This window comes from Dermacentor variabilis, chromosome 8 (genome assembly GCF_050947875.1).
Source record: "Dermacentor variabilis isolate Ectoservices chromosome 8, ASM5094787v1, whole genome shotgun sequence".
Taxonomy (NCBI): Eukaryota; Metazoa; Arthropoda; class Arachnida; order Ixodida; family Ixodidae; genus Dermacentor; species Dermacentor variabilis.
Genome location: NC_134575.1, coordinates 136574729 through 136592244, shown reverse-complemented (window position 1 = coordinate 136592244; position 17516 = coordinate 136574729). Strand labels below are relative to the sequence as shown.

Genomic DNA, 17516 nt, shown 5'->3' with positions numbered 1-17516 from the left:
CCTAAGAAAAGTAAGTTCTTTATATGTTAATCTCAAACAGACAGCTCACATTTATTTTGGAACACAACAGCACCAAAACTACAAATGTGGTGTGTCTGTTTAAGATCTTATAAAATCGCTTCAACTTCACCTTTCCTCAACCTTCGCCAAATAGAATGAGAAATTTTTCCTCCAAAAAGAACGGTATATGTATAGCGTCTCATATCGCTCCCTTGCTGAGCGATATCTTTTGGCTTACCTAGACAGGAACCTTATGGCACGGTTGGAATAAATGAGAAGAAGGGTGTTAAACGAGGGGCGCGATTTTTTTTAGTCATATCATAAAAAGCCAGCAGACACTGACCCCAAGGAAAACATAGCGGAAATTACTTGTGCTAAATAAATGAAAATAAAAAAGCGACAAATTAATTAAATTAAACCGGTTTTCCGCCCTGAGGGGAATGGATGGGAGAATCCTGCTTTGAAGCTTCAAGTCTGAACGCGTACCCTGCACCCACACCAAAGGTGACGAGGTTTATTGGAGTTGTCGTGGGAGTGCCAGGAACATCGCTGCAACAACGGTGACCCAGCTGTATGGGTGAAATGGCCGTGGGACACGCGATGGCGACGCCACCTTCTAGCTTGCTGATCTTCTGGCTTCGAGACAAGCTATGGTGACGCAACTTTTAAATTATGGGGTTTTACGTGCCAAAACCACTTTCTGATTATGGGGCACGCCGTAGTGGAGGACTCCGGAAATTTCGACCACTTGGGGTTCTTTAAGGTGCACCTAAATCTAAGTACACGGGTGTTTTCACAGTTCACCCTCATCGAAATGCGGCCGCCGTGGCCGGGATTCGATCCCGCGACCTCGTGCTCAGCATGTGACGCAACTTTCTAGCGAGTTTCTTCTTCTCTACACCTGTAATATTTTTTCAGGTAGCTGCGTGTTTCAATGCTTACTGACTTCTTTCGTGGTCGTAAATAGTAAAAGAAAATCTCTTGGTAGAGATACCATGAGTGCATTAGTCCGTAGATGCTATATAGGCGCGCACTGGTTTCATTGTTTCTATTTATTTTCATAAAAAGGCGCTATTATTTGGTTCTGTATGGGTTTATAGGTGTAATTGTTTGCAATCGCCACATCATGAATCGCTATGATATCCATATGCTAGAAAAGTTGTTATCTCAAGCCTTACTTCACCAACACAACTTCGCATTTTTCAGGGAATTTGTATTCACGTTAAAGAGCTACGAAGTGCACATCCCGTCTTCAGGTGAGTCTTCACATGAACATTTTATATTTATTATACCTCTGACGTAGTATTTCTGCGGAAACCCGCAAGGTGGAGAGAAGTAGTGAATAAACGGAAAATCGGACATCCACCCGTTCGTAGCAATTGCTACAAAGGAAACCCATACGGGTTCCTCGAAAGAAAACGCCTCATAGTTGAAGAAAAATTCGTCCTGGTCCGGGACTCGAACCCGGGACCACCGCCTTTCCGGGGCAGCCGCTCTACCATCTGAGCTAACCAGGCGGCTAGCAGATGGCAGGGCGAAGTCGAATTTGTCGACAACACGAAGCAAAGGCAAGTGTTTGACGTAGTATTTCTGCGGAAACCCGCAAGGTGGAGAGAAGTAGTGAATAAACGGAAAATCGGACATCCACCCGTTCGTAGCAATTGCTACAAAGGAAACCCATACGGGTTCCTCGAAAGAAAACGCCTCATAGTTGAAGAAAAATTCGTCCTGGTCCGGGACTCGAACCCGGGACCACCGCCCGGGTTCGAGTCGAATTTGTAGCAATTGCTACGAACGGGTGGATGTCCGATTTTCCGTTTATTCACTACTTCTCTCTACCTTGCGGGTTTCCGCAGAAATACTACGTCAAACACTTGCCTTTGCTTCGTGTTGTCGACAAATTCGACTTCGCCCTGCCATCTGCTAGCCGCCTGGTTAGCTCAGATGGTAGAGCGGCTGCCCCGGAAAGGCGGTGGTCCCGGGTTCGAGTCCCGGACCAGGACGAATTTTTCTTCAACTATGAGGCGTTTTCTTTCGAGGAACCCGTATGGGTTTCCTTTGTAGCAATTGCTACGAACGGGTGGATGTCCGATTTTCCGTTTATTATTTATTATACCTCTGTTAAAACGTTCCGTGCGCATTCTAATACTGCCATATGCTTTCCTTACGATTCTTAAGGAATGATGGAACATATAGGTAATTTATACAGATTTTCTGGTAACTTTAGTGAAACTCACGAAATACTTAGAATGACAGACACAACGTATCAACAGGGCGCGCGAGCTACGTATTCATAATGGCTAATGAGGACAGACTGAACGGCAAGCCATCTGGTAAATATACCTAAATATGTACTTCTTCTAGCAAGTTAGGAAAGTGCAATGCCTGTAAAAATATAATTTGCTGGCATTAGGCTGCGCACACAATGTCAAAGATATAACCTTTACTAATTGTGAAGTCTATGAAAACATAGCAGTGTTTAAAATAGGCTTGTTTTTGTTGTACACTGTATTCAAAACCAGAATTCCCGCCGGCTTTCCGACGCTATTTCCCTCGCGTGAGCTTTCCTTAAGTCAAGTGAATTGGCTCCATATCGCAAAGGATTTCCGTACGGCCACTTCGTACCAGCATATTGTCACGTGGTACTGACGGTGGATAATACAGTTGTAAAACCTAATGACAAAACTAACTTTTTATTGGGTGAATATTGCAAGCAAAAGCAGGTTACACTCAAAGCACAGCAATATAGGCAAACCCAGTCGGCGATCGTTGAAGTCTGAAGTTGAAGTTGAAGTACGGCAGGACGGCATCCCAAGTCTTGTGTTGGACGTCGACGTACATTGCTAGCATGTCGGCGAGGCTCTTATTCTGGCGCTCAGTAAGACGATTCTTCTGCGGGTCGTAGGCAGATTTATTCATTTTTTTATTTATCGATACTGTCAACCCACACTCGGTCATCACAGGAATGGAACAAGGACAGAAAGAAGATTAAAAGTGTTACATTCCTTGGAAGGTAGTTGAACATCATAAATAAATATTGATTTTCTAGGTGCAAGAATATTCTGTCAGATGAAAACTTAGAGAAAACAGCAGTTACTAGGTATTCAAGATCAAGAAAGTGTGTTGCACACAAAGACACTCAAAGTGGCATACAAATGTGATGCATAGAAAGGCATACAAAGAATGCCCAGACCCTAGCAAAAGTAACATGCGGTATGGATCGCAACATTGCAGTTCTATTACTGTCTTCATAGTTGAGTAAATATTGTAACGAACGAACACTTTTAGGAAAACTCACTATGGAGGTATGCTCATGAACAAATTAAGGTCACAGGGAACTAATTGTGTAAAATATGTAGACTTAACTTTTTCCTGAAATTAACCTATTGATGATAGTTTCACTATAGTGTCTGATAGCCAGTTCCATTCATTCATAGCCCTAGGGAAAAACTAAATTAAAAAAAATCAATAAAGACAGAGGGAGTGGTCTGTGCGTCTGTCTGCGTCTGTGCCTAAAATAGGGGTTTGGTTGGATGACGAAGTAATCGTTTTTATTTATGCTAATGAGATCATGAATGACAAGAAAGAGAAATTTTAGTCTTTCGAGGGAAGTCCTAGATTCTAGAGAGGGTAGATTTGCAATTTTGTTAAGTTCTGAGGGAGAGTCATGCCGTCGATACTTAATATAAAAAACCTTAACGCGAGGCATTGAATTTTATCAAGTTTAGATTTATTCGTTACCGTGTAAGGGTCCCATATTATTTTGGCGCACTCCAAGATAGGTCTAATTAACGTTTTGTATGCCAGAATATTTAATTCAGTAGTTGCGCTGTGAATGCGTCTTCTTAAGGACCATAGTGCATTGCATGACTTGGAACACACGTCATCGATATGAACATTCCATCTTAAGTCGTTCGCATTAGTAACACCAAGATATTTATGAGTGGAAACCCCTTTTAAGGAAGTTTTCTCAATGGAGTATGTATGAAACATAGGTTTCTTTTTTTCTCGTAACCGTCATGACAACAGTTTTTTTTTCTGTTTAATACCATTTGTGATGTGTCACACCAGGTTTTAATCTTCTGCAAGCTTAATTCAAGAAGTGTCTGGTCATCGGGATGTTCTACCTTGTTACACAAGACACAATCGTTTGCTAACAGCCGAATGGGTACTGTGATATTACTGGACATGTCATTAATGAGAACTAAAGAAACCAGCGGACCCAAAACGCTACCCTGGGGTACACCGGATAGTACCACTCAGGGATCAGAGCGACATTTTTCAAGCACAACGTACTGTTCTCGGTTGGACAGATACGATGAAAACCATTTAGTGATCATTGGATTTTTGAAAATTTTAGCAATCTTTAGGAGTAATTTAGGGTGGGAAACTTTATCGAAGGCTTTGGCAAAGTCAAAGAATATTATGTCTACTTGTTTGCGTTCGGTCAAAGCACTTCCGAGATCATGTGTTAATTCGACCAACTGAGTTATTGTCGAGTGCTGCTTACGGAAACCATGTTTGCAGCGACTTAGGATATCGAAATCAGCGAGGTATATGGATAATTGTTTGGTGACAATATGCTCTAGTATTTTGGCACATGTAGTAATTAATGAAATAGGTATATAGTAATTAACCTCCAAATTATTACCACTTTCGTGAATCGAAACAATTTTCGTACACTTCCAAGCAGATGGGAAGCAGCCAGAAGAAATGGAGGACTGATAGATAACTGTGAGGTATTTAGCGGTCCACTCTGCGTATGTATACAAACACTCACTAGGAATGTTATCGGGTTCTGGACTCTTTTTACTATCGATGTTCAATATGAGATTTAATACACCCTGTTCATTTATTTCAATGTCATTCATAGGAGGTTGATTGGGAACTTCGTCAAAATTAGGTGGGGTGCAATCATCTTTAGTACAAACGGTAGTAGAAAAACGGTTGAGAACTGAGCTCTATCTAAAGCATTATCCTTACAGTCAGTGCGAGGCGAGGGGTGGACATATCTCCAGAATTTACTAAGAGCTTTTTGAGGAATGATACCAAGGTAGTGTTGAAGAAGTTAGTTTTGAATCTTTAATAAGTTGCTTGAATTCCTGGCTCATATTCTTTATAACATTAATGGAATGTGGGCTACCAGACTGTGCAAGCACCAGACGCCTTCGCTTTAATCTTCGTTCTGCATGAATAATGTTACTGGTTATCCATGGATTTATTTTTCTAGTGTTATTAAGGAGGTGCGGAACATGGCAATTTATGCAACGTCGAACCACGTTGGAAAAATTATTCCGAGTTTGTCAACGCTCTCACCAGAACGGTACATAGAAATAAAGTCTTCAAATGATAAGGCAAGGTGATTTAGTATGAATACATCATTAGCATCTTTAAAATTCGGGATCAACTTTCGCAAGCAGTCCTCCGAGATCCTTGCATCAAGCCTAAAGCATGTGATAACCATTTTGTAGTCACACTTTCCAGTCTCAACCGAGCAGCTAGAAAGATAGGTATGTAACGGCTCAGAAAGAAATACAAGACCCAGGATTGAGGAAATATCCGCACACACCCTAGTATTTTCTGAGACAATCTGGGATATATTAAAGCAGAAGGTCAAATTAAGCAGTTCTTCACAGGATCGAGGTTCAGGTGAGCCAGGTTCCAATGTTACCCAATTGATTACAGGTAAATTAATGTCGCCAATCAAGCATGTATTATCCGTGTGGCAATAACTTGCTTCCATATATGCTCTAAGGTTTCCCATTACGCTGTCGGTTGACCCTGGAGGTCTGTAAAATACACCAACGCAAAGTGAATGGTGTGGAAGTTTTACTTTATTCTATAGAGCTTCGATATCTCTGGAATCCGGCAATACTGTGTACATAATAGAATTTTTACAAGTGATTCAGGCCCCCTCCTCTACTTCATCGGTCCTTTTTCAAAAGAGTGCAAACGCAGAGAGTAACCTCAGCGTCAGAAATGTCATTGAGGAGCCACGTTTCCGTAATCCCAACAATATCTGGCTCATGCTCGAGTAGAATCCTTACTAACCCATCTGATTTATTCAGTATGCTGCGGACGTTCATATTTATGATCTTGAAACATTCATGGTTGTTTTGTTGAAGTCACGCATGCCTGCTCATTGAAGGATCCAAGCACGCGTACCGTTTACGATTTACGTCATCCCAAGCGTATACGGTGTTAATAATTTTTATCTTATCAAAGATGAGCTTAACTCTAGCATTCCTCTTTTTTCCTGGACTGCTGAATTCCACAGGCCTTCGCGCGCGCTATGAACTCTCATAGAAAAATCCTCCTAGACGTTGAAATGTCTTCCCTTAAACTTCGAACAATTGATTAGTACCTTCCTTCTTTCCCTGAAATCAGAAAAGTGCAAAAAAACTGGCCTGTTTCTTGTCTGACTTGTCTGGCTGTATTACAGAATAGATTGGGTAAGCTCCGCTGTAAAGGCCCTTCCTCTGTCGGTGATCAGGACTTCTCGGCTGCTATGTCGAGCCGGATGTTCTCGACGAGAATTTTCGCCACTTCTGCTGCACTGCTTTTCGGTAGAGCTTTCGTCTCAGCGAAGCTGGTCGGGTATTCTGTCGCCACGGGCTTCCACTTATTTCCGAATTTTGGCGTAGGAAAGGGTCCCAAAAAGTTCATCTCGATCTGGTGAAATGGGCGCTAAGGAGGCTCGATCGGCTGTAGTAATGCTGGTGCCCTTGTCGGTGTTGTCTTGACGCGCTGACAGGCTCAGCATGTCTTGCAATAACGGGTGCCATCGGCGGTCAAGCGCGACCACTAATATCTTTCCTGTATCTTCGATAGCGTCCGGGAGTAACCGAGGTGCCTAGCCGTCGGATCGTCATGTAAGGCGTGCAGTACTCTGAACGCAGCGCTGAGGGAACAACAAGAAGGTAGTTGGCGCGGACTGGTTAGAAGTTATTTACGAGTAAGTTGTTTTGAAACGAGAACGAAGACAATCCTCACCTAAATTCCCCAACGACAACGTTGGTGTTCCCTTCCAAATACTCGACGAGGTTTTCTCGCTCTAAGTCTACTCGCTACTGTTCAGCGAAGTATTCCGCGCTTATTATTCGAAAGAAGGCCTCGTTGCCCTGGTAATCTTGAGGCGGCGGCGGGTCAGTGGGGGCGTCTGATAGGCAACCGGCAACCAGAGTGTTTTCGTCTGGACTTGTATCTTACAGTAATGTCATATTCTTGCAGCCTCTAGCTCAACGGCGCCAGCCGTGCTGAACGGTCCTTTAAATTCGCTAGCAAACACAACGCGTGGAGGTCGCTGACGACTTTGAACGGCCTGCTATATAGGTATGGGCGCAATTTCGCTGTAGCCCAAATGATGTCGGGGCATTCCTTTTGAGTCGTAGAATGATTGCCTTCCGCTTCTCACAGCGACCAGCTAACGTAAGCTATCACCCGTTAAAGTTCGTCTTTCCGCTGGACTAGGACGGCAGTGAGGCTTAGGCTACTACGTCATTGTGAATTTCGGTATCGACGTCCTCGTCGCAGTCCGCAAGCACCGGCGGCGAGTGCATGCGTCGTTTGAGTTCTTCAAATGGGTCGGCCTGTGGCATTTCCACCTTGAACTCGACATCGCATTTAGTTAGATCAGTCAGAGGCTAAGCGATGCGTGAAAAGTCCTTCACAAAGCGGCAGTAGTAGGAAGACATGCCAAGGAACCTAGGCACTGCCTCCTTGTCCATGGGCTGCTTTAATTTTGCGATGGCCGCTGTCTTCTTCGGGTCGGGGCAGACTCAGGATTTGCTGATAACGTGGCCCAAGAACAGAAGCTCGGCGTAAGTGAAGGGGCACTTTTCCGGCTTTAGAGTGAGCCCTAACCACTTGATGGCCTGTAGTTCTGTCGCAAGCCGCCTAAGGGTATAGTCAAAATTTTCAGCGAAGACGACGACGTCATCCAAGTAAACAGGACAGATCTGCCACTTCAATCCTGCTTGCACTGCGTCCAAGACACGTTGGAACGTTGCAGGCGCCGTGCACAGTCCAAATTTCATGACCTTGAACTCATAGATGCCCTATGGCGTGATGAAGGCGGTCTTTTCGCGACCCCTCTCGTCGACTTCTATTTTCCAGTAGCCAGTCTTGAGATCCATCGGCGAGAAGTATTTAGCGTCGCAGAGCGGATCCAATTCGTCGTCTCTCCGTGGGATGGTGCAAACGACCTTCGTAATATTGTTCAGTCGACGATAATGGCTGCAGAAAGGCAGGGTTCCGTCCTTTTTGTTCACTGAGACTACAGGAGACGCCCATGAGCTTTTCCACAGCTAGGCGATGTCGTCACGCCGAATTTCATCGACCTATTGCCTTATAGCTTCACGTTCTCGTGCTGAAACTTTGTAAGAGCTCTGGCAGAGTGGTCGAGCGCACTCTTCGGTTATTATGGAACGCTTTGCGACTGGTGCTCGTCGAATCCTCGATGACATCAAAAAAGTCTGTATCGTCGGAGAAGATTTCTAAGCTGCTGCTGCTTACTCCGGGGAGATTTGGATTTATGTCGAAGTCTGGTTCGACAACTGTGGTCGTCGGGGTGAATGCGGCGGAATCCGAGAGGACAAACGCATTGCTGATTTCTTCAATTTCCTCGATGTGGCCTTGTTGGTGTGCTTGAACTCCTGGCTGAAGCTGGTCAGTATCATTTTCACTTTTTTTCCTTGCAGTCGAGCGATCCCTGTTGCGAATCCAATTTCACGATCGAGCAGTAGACGTTGATCACCCTCGATGGCAACTACGTCTGCGGGTGTTTCTGTGCCATCGGAAATGAAAATGCTGGAGCTAGGCGGGATGCTGACTTGATCTTGGAGAACACTCAAGGCGTTGTGACTACGACCGCTATTTCGCAGTATCGCTTGGCCTTCCGACAGCGCTATCGACTTCAACTTCAGCTCGATGATTGCGCCATGTTGGTTCGGGAAGTCACTGCCGTAAATGACGTCTCGTGTATACTGTTGGAGGATAACGAAGTTGGCAGGGTAGGTCCCGTCACGAACCGTAATTCTTGGCGTGCAGATTACAGTTGGCATTATTAGGCGTCCTCCAGCTGTCCGGATTTGAGGGCCTTGCCATGCAGTTTTAACTTTCTTCATATAGGCGGGGATGGGCCCTCTCAACCCGGAATAGTCAGCTCTTGTGTCCACTAAGTCGACGGCTACGTGGCCGTCGAGAACCTCGTAGAGAACTGGTTCTTTGTTTTGCCTTGCACTGAAGTCTTGGCCTCGGATCACGGCTGAATTGCGTTGACGTGTGGCTGGTACGTCGCGTCGTCAGGTCTTTTATCGCTGCATTCTTTGCTTGCAGCCTTCGTTGGGATGGTGCCGTGTCGTCGAGATAGTGTATTCGGCGTCTTCGTCGGCGGCGGAGGATCTTCATCAGTGCGACGAACTGCAACGGTACCTGCATCGGTCGCTGGTTTTTGTTTTCCGGATATGGGCTGACGGATCGGCCCCGGGCTCGGCCAGTGTATGGTCGACGCTGCAGGGGATGTAGTGGCCTGGCGGGACGGTCGTCGAGGGCTCTGCTGAGTGACGGCTAGGTAGTCGGCAATATCGCGTGGGCGTTCACATTTCTGGGGCGTTGACGGTAAACCCTCGCACTCCCATTCGCGGTATGGGCACCGGAAATTGACGTGGCCCACTTCTCCTCAGTGCTAGCATAGCGACGACGGTCGGGTGCGCGCCAACCGTTGGTCTTCCTTGTGACGCTATGCTGGGCCACGGTCGAGCTTGCTGGACGCAGCGGCGGTGAACGATGGAATTGCGGCGCTCAGCGGCTCTGGCGTGAGCGTGGAAGTGGGCAGAGCCGGCGGGCGACGGCGGACTATGTCATGGCTTCTGGCTGGGGGTTGCGTCGGTTTGGGCTGCACGTGAGGAACTCCAAATGATTGATGTAGCTCATCCTTGAGCATTTCAGTGACTGAGACTACCTGAAGCTGCGGCGAAGGTAAGATCTTGCGCCGTTCTTCCCGCACAATGGCCCTGATGGTCTCTCGAAGGTCATCAGAACCCTGATGACCTTCTGAACTCTGATCTCTCGAAGTTTGGATGGTGCACTGCAGAGTACGCACTTGGCGGTTTTTATTGCCTAGTGCGCATTTCCAGACTTTTCCCAATCGTCTATGCTTCTGTAGAAAACTCAGCTACGGTCTTCGACAGGCTGTGGATCAGTCCGGCGAGAAGTTCTTACTTTACGCCTCGCTTCAGGAATCGGACTTCTTTCTGCTCCGACATTTCTGGGCCGGCATGGCGGAAAAGGCATCCTACATGAATACCGCTATCATCCCATGGGGCAGCGGTAGTCGAGCTTCTAGTACAGCTTGGGCGCGCTCTTTGCGCACGATGCTTGTGGATGTCTGCAGGAAGCTGTTTCGGAACAGGTCCCACATCGTTAAGGGGGCTTATCGATTCTCCAACCACGTCCTGGCGGCGTCTTCCAATGCGAAATAGACATGTCGCAGCTTGTTGTCGCTGTCCCAGCTGGTAAACGTATCGACCCTCTGAAACATGCCTAGCCATCTTTTTGGGTCCTCGAATGTTGAACCTCGGAATGTTGATGGCTCCTTCGGCTGCTGCAACACGATCGGTGTTGGCGACACTGGGGCAGTCATTGTATCTACCGTCGTGGCCGTGCAGTTCCTGGTCTTTTCAGACAAAAGTCCGTGGTCCGGGCGTAGTCCTCGCAGCGTGCACCTAGCTCGTTGGTCCTTGGCGACGTTAGTGTCGTCTTCATGGCTCAGGGTTCGATCATGGATTTGCGGTGGCTTTCGGTACATGAACGCATCAGTAGCTACACGAGATGTCACGTCGTAGTGACTGTGAATAATAGAGCTGCAAAACTGTGAATGACAAAACTACTCTTTACTGGGCCAACTTGCGCCCGCAAAAGCAAGCTACGCTCAAAGCACAGCATTAGCAGCGAACACGGTCGGTGGTCGTCGAATTTTTATCTGCCGGTCAAGCGCATCGGCTGTTATACGGGAGTCGTCCAAGCTTCCAGAGTAATCGGTGGCGCCCGAGTGTCTTCCATAATCTTTTACACAATTTGCATCGCACATGGAATCAAATTACGCAAGCTTCGGTGATAACCATTAATAACTTTCGAGAAACTTCCCATACATTTGGGCGCGTCCCGCACTGAGCGATAACATTCGTTAGACGGTGAAAAGGACTCACCCGTAAAAGATAAGTTCACGTGTCGATATCTGTGTCTACGACGTGCACTTTTTACAGCTGTTCAGTGAATTGTGGTGGTTTTCGACCATATTCGCAATATGTACGACCGTAGCATTATTTTTACCTATTCTGGGAATTATTCTCGCTTGTTACCACTTTCGAACCTGCATTGTTTTACGTTTTCTGGCTACCTGCTACGCACTGAAGGTACGAAAGGGCAGTTTTTTCTCTTAAGTTTGTTACTGGATAACACACTCCATGATTGAACACCGTGTGAAGTCAGCAAAGGAGGCTTTCTGTTCCAAAAATCCCACTGTATCCATCCTCTTTAGGTGAACGGAAAGCTTAATGCGATGAGTAATACATCTTATATTGGGTGGGTAATTGTTTATGGTATGTTTTACATTATGAATAATATTACAAAACTGTACATACTGGGTGACACATAGCGAGCGATCCAGATGCCGTAAGTAAGGTTTATGGAGCAGTGGTGCTTACCCTGTGACCCAAGGTACCATCAAGAGGTTCATTTAGGAGTGTCGCATACCGAATCACGCATGTTATCGTCAAAGAGGTTCCTTGAAGAACAGCGTATGCCCACCGGCTGAAATTATATTAATGGTTGGCTTGCAGGTTTCCTGAGCACAGCAACAAAACGCTGAACCCGTTCCACCATCGACTACCCAGATGCCCATGTCTGCAGGACACACATACAGACATAAAAAGAGAGACATAGAGAGACAGATAAACATAGGCACATACATACTGTCATGTGCGTTTATCTCTGCCTTGTCGTTCCCACATGTTATAACTTCTTTGTCTACGCGCAGTGACGCGTGGCGTCGCTGGACGCGTCTCGGTCATGAACGCGTATAGAATATTCCGCTACCTAATGTATAAATGAGGGACCACCGCTTGCATTGACTCATTCCGGCGTACGCCATAAGCGCTTGCTGCTTTCTCCGTCACCGAGTTCTTTTTGTTTGCTTGCGTTCAGAAGAAATTATCACAATAAACTCTTAGTTTGTTGCCGACGTAGTGTCCCTTCACGTCTGCCTGCGTAGCAGCCAGCTAACCGTCACCTACGCGACATTTAGTTGAGGAGCTTATGTTTCGGACACCTCCGCGAACCGGGACACGAGCCCAAGTTCCTCCAGAAATGGCGACACCGAAGACGCCTCTAGTGAAGACGAGAAGGAGGAAACCCAGAGCATCTGCCAACTACTGGGGCTGCAGTCTGAGCTGGGACCACTCTCTGCTACTGGTCGCAGCGTGAACCGCCAGCGTTCGACGTCATTAATGCAAGCCTCCGCCACACATGCGCCGTTCGTTGTCCAGCAGCCGCGAGTACCTTTGATTATTGCGATTGCGCTTGCCAGTATATATAATATTGGCTGAAGCGTCACGACCGGGTTACAGCCTCCAACAAGTGGTCTGACAGAGAAAGACTTCGAAACGCCTCCGTCGAACGCTCTGCTAGAATCTAATACGAGAACCAGGAGTCGTCATTGACAACGTGGGGTGCTTTCACGAAGTACCTATCTGCAACATTCGCAAGGGTTCTTCGCCAGAGCGAGCTTAAGTCTTGCTTTAAACTCGCCAGGAGCACCCAAACGAGTTCGTAACTGTCTTTGCCGAATAAATGCAAAAGAGATACCGCCACGCGGACGCGAATACGACTCAAGACAATGAGCTTCAGTAGGTTATGAGGGCCGTCAAGGAGCAACTTTTCGCTATCATATGCAACCCGGCGAGACCCGTCACCGGGTGGATTAGTGAAGCAGCCGCCTTCGAGCTTCGCGCAAGCAGTACTTCCACAACTTGCGCGTTCCTCCGTCAGACTGCGACAATCCCCAAAGTGCCTACGCGGAGGCACTTTGAGATATCATCCACGCCATCGTGCGTGATGGTGCGGATGATATCTACGCCCCACCATAACGCAACCAAATTTGCCCGCCAATCACTCACATACGTTCCAGCAAAACACCCCGGGGAAGAATGGCGTCTCAAGAATCCCTGATCGGCAACCGCTTTGTTTTCACTGCGGTGAAGCTGGCCACCACGAAGTTGTACGTGGGTACAACTTCGACGCCTAACGAGCCCTTTCTGGCCAGCGAGCATGAGAAATTGAGGCCTACCCAGGAGTGACCGAAGATGCCTCCTCACGTCACTTCAGGTCCATGTCGCCCGACCCACACCGCTCGTTTTCGCCGTACCAAAGGTAAACGAGGGTGAGGAAGCCGAGCTGTCGTAGGGGAAACTAAAGTGAGCGATGTCGGGAAGTGAAGCCGCTCTAGAGAGAAGAATGAAAAACCTTCCCGCGACTACTACGCAACCCGACGCCACAACGCATTCCGACACCACGACGCGACTTACATCATGATGGCACGACAGTTTGCTACGCCGCCGCTAACCCTCGTAACGACATCACAAGACGCGAAGCCCCGACTGGACACCACAAATTCGATGACGCGATTGAATGCGGCAGCAGCATCTTGCCCGCTTCCACCCGACGCAGCCGTGACCGGATGAAGCGACCGACAGCACAGTCAGTGACTGACCTGCATAGAAGCCGGACCCCAAGTGCCGACTTGCAAGGTAACCTAGACGGACATGGCGTGGGTGCACCCGACGCCACCAGGGCCGACTACTCTGTCCTTACTGGACGAGTTGTGGCGCAATTGACGAAACTCAAAACTGCGTGGGAGGGTCTTCAAATACGCACGGGACGATACACTGTGCGAGTGCTCACGGTCATATCTACCCCACGAACTTCTTCATGCTGCAGATGTGTTCTCGCAACGGGCTCCTCGGGATGGACTTCATGAACAAAAACAGCGCAGTGATCAACCTACACCCGAAAACCATAACACTGACGACAAAACAATCAGCAACAGTGCAGAGGAATTGTCATCACCGCGCCACGTTCACCATCTTCCACGATCAAGTGAGCATCCCGCCAAATGTGAGCTCCATGAAACTTGTCGAAACCGTCGCATTCTGAAGCGTTGATGCGATCGTCTAAGCGTATTTGCAGCTCCTTCTCGTTCAAAAACTTTGCCCTGCACGTGGCGTCGTCCATCCACGTCAACGTAGAGTGGTTGTGCTCACAATTAATTTTAGCCCGGAACACAAGCAACTCATCAAGGCTACAATGGTCGCTTTCTTGGAACACTTTGCAGAAATGAGCGACGCCTTCGCCCTTTGAGTAGACCCATGAGGCATAAACGACGATGACTCATGATGCGAACTTCTACATTTATCCCGTCCTGCCTCAACAAAAGCAACAACACCTACGTCGCCTTCTTCTGTGATATGCCAAATGCTTTTCAATGTCATTGATCATCTGGCAAACGTCGATAGCGAAGCATCGCATTATCACCGATGAATCGGCTCGTCCCGTCCGCCGAAGCCTCTACCACATTTCAGCGGGAGAACGTGACACAATCGTGTCAAAAGGTAAAGAAATGCTTCGCGACATCATTGAACCCTCCAAGAGCCCATGGTGTTCAACCGTGGTGCTCGTAAAGAATAAAGACGGTACCCTACGACTTTCCTTCGATTGGCGGCATCTCAACAACGTCACACAAAAAGAAGACATGGAGGACGCTTAGGATTCACCTCTAAGACTGGAACGCCCCATAGCATTCAAATATTCTTCACGCTTCTTCGGCGACAACAGCCTATGTAGCCGCGATGATTACCGGGAAACGCTGGCGGCAAACGCTATGCACGTAGGCGAGCTTTCTTGTAGAAACATGGCTTGTTGTGTGGGCCGATTCCGTAAGTTGTGCACAACCAAGCCAAAAAACAATCGCCTCATTTTCAGGTTTCTGTTATTGTTTTGCAGTTTCAATATTTGGATCTCACAAGATTTAACATAATAGACATGCACTCTCTTTGTTTTGCTTAATGACATTTGTGTGAGGGCTGTCATTTTCAAAGTTCCGAGAAATAACCTTGTCAAGAATGTAAGACAAGGTTTTAGAAACTTCAGCGACAGAATGCTGTCGCTGAAGTTTGAACATCCAGTCTTCCAAAAGTGATGAAGCGCTGCATCGCCCCAGGGGCCCTTAGGTATGCGGTCATTCGCTCTTACCCCCACTCGATGTCCTGCAGCTTCTGCAATCAATTCCAGCGGCTTAAAGCATGCGGCTATGCACAACTGCTGTAGTCCTTGACGGAAGTTTGATTGCAAGATGTTCGTCCCCCCCCCCCCCCCAAAACAGCGCGAAGCGGTTGATGACTTAACCAAGACTGTTGCGATCCCGTATATACATGGTGTGTCCCATCGCATCAAGAAAGCCGCAGGCCGGGCCGGTTTAAAGGCGGTGTTTACCGCGCCTAACAAATTGGGAAGGTTGTGCAAAAAAGTCAACGAAAGCCGGAGAACACCTGGACAGTGCAGTGAGCAACATGTCGCCAGGCCTGTGCATTGTAGCACCAATGTAGTGTATTCCATTCCCACCTCTTGCGGCTGCACTTACATAGGGTAAACAGGATGTTGTATCAATGATCGTTTGCGTGAGCATGCGTAGTGTCGAGATTATGACTGTCAGTAATCTGGCTGTTCATTGTGCAAAGCGTGGCTGTTCACCACTCCTGGACGGCACACGTGTGTTGAAAAGGTAGATCAATCAGATGGACAGAGAAATCTTCGAGGCATTTTCAATGTGTCAGCAAGGAGCCACCCGTGTTAGTTCCCCTCCCATAGCAATTTGTGATAAACAAGATAAGTTCCTTAGAAGTTAATCAGGTTGGCCTGTGTCCACTATGTGTATGGTTACATTTGTATTGTTGAATGTTATAGACGCATGCGCAGCAGGAGTTGACCGACAATGACTCGCCTTGCCTTTCTTATTTTACTCTTTTTATGCCCATTGCAAATTGTATGTATTTGCGCAGGCTTCATTTAACATGTTGTTGGCAGTGAGCGCTCGTCCTGGTGTCCTCCCTTGTGCGTGTATTTTGGCACTGTTTTAAATATGAATAATCCGTACCTACTAGCTCGCACCCAAACCCTTCCGAGTTCCATTCTCGTTTTAAGTGCTCGGATAACGGCCCAGAATTCGGGCTCAAGCTCTCTCGAAGGTCGTCAATAACAGTAGCTAAAAACATTTCATTCTTAAAATGTCGCAGGTTCGCCCCAATAGGGAAGCACCAATTGCGATAGCAAAATGGTAAATAGCTATGCAAAGTAAGGATAATAGTTCTATCCACCGTATAAACTTGTAAATGTTCGCTTACTAAGTAAATTAACACCCACGGCGACACGTACGCACAGCTAAATTTGAACATATCTCGCTCGATAACCGCGGAAACTCCCTGTCAGAACGCCGCAGTGAGGAATCGCGGTAGCAGCAGGGAGCTAATTGACCTTCGTGCATCTCTCGCTTCGACGTTAAGGAAACATCGAAAGCACAGCGCATACAAAGCTACCGGCACTCTCTACAAGGATCGCAGATCACTGTGACGATGAGGCCCGTGAGTGTGCGCCCTTTCGCTACCTCGCAGATTGCTTTCAAGATGCCGCGCCCGCACAGGCGCGCCGTAAGCAGCAGCCACCGAAGCTGTAATGATTTAAATACGCAATCATCAATATACAAGTTCTGGAGCCTATTAAAAATATCAAAATATATTTTTCTTTCGTGATAGCTGCTGCGGATTTATCTTACCGAACTCAAAAGAAAGCATGAAAAATTTATAAATGTACGACATAACAATGCATTTGTCCGCAGCAACACAAGTTCCCTCATACAAGTCACGAAGGAAACAATAATTATGCACGCAGACTGATAGAGCGTACAGGTCTTCAGTACCACAAATGGATTGAACGAAATCGTCTTAACTGCCACTTTTCCTGAGATATCCCGTCGGTAAAAGCGGTGAAATATGCTATAAATACCACATGTATATTCCTGAATGTTCTGTCAGTGTTTTGGCTGTGGACAAAAAGCGTAAAGGTCGATGAGGTTCGGGTAGCGATGTATCGGAGTTGACTGGTGGGCTCATCACGTATCCTTCTACAGCGAAGCTGTTAGCCTATTGTTTGAGACTTTTCGTGTCCGTCAGTAAGAAAATAAAAATAAACAAGAAAGGTGCATATCTCTTTGGAATCAGGCAGACAACGCACAGCTCAGTGGGCATTTCAATAAAGATAAGTGCAAAACAAGCGTCAAAACCACATGATGGATGACAACACGCCTGCGAATATTGTGAGGCACGTTGCTTCTCCCCGCGTGTGTTTCCCAGTAAAGACTACAGTTGCATAAGCTGCTCCCGTGGCAATGCGACAACAGCAGCATACGA

General features: G+C 47.0%; 1 non-coding gene across 1 annotated transcript; it reads left to right on the top strand.

Moving 5' to 3' along the window:
- Positions 1 to 1929: 1929 nt before the first annotated feature.
- On the top strand, positions 1930 to 2004 carry TRNAS-GGA (transfer RNA serine (anticodon GGA)). The gene has a single exon. It is a non-coding gene; the product is annotated as a tRNA-Ser (tRNA).
- Positions 2005 to 17516: the final 15512 nt, after the last annotated feature.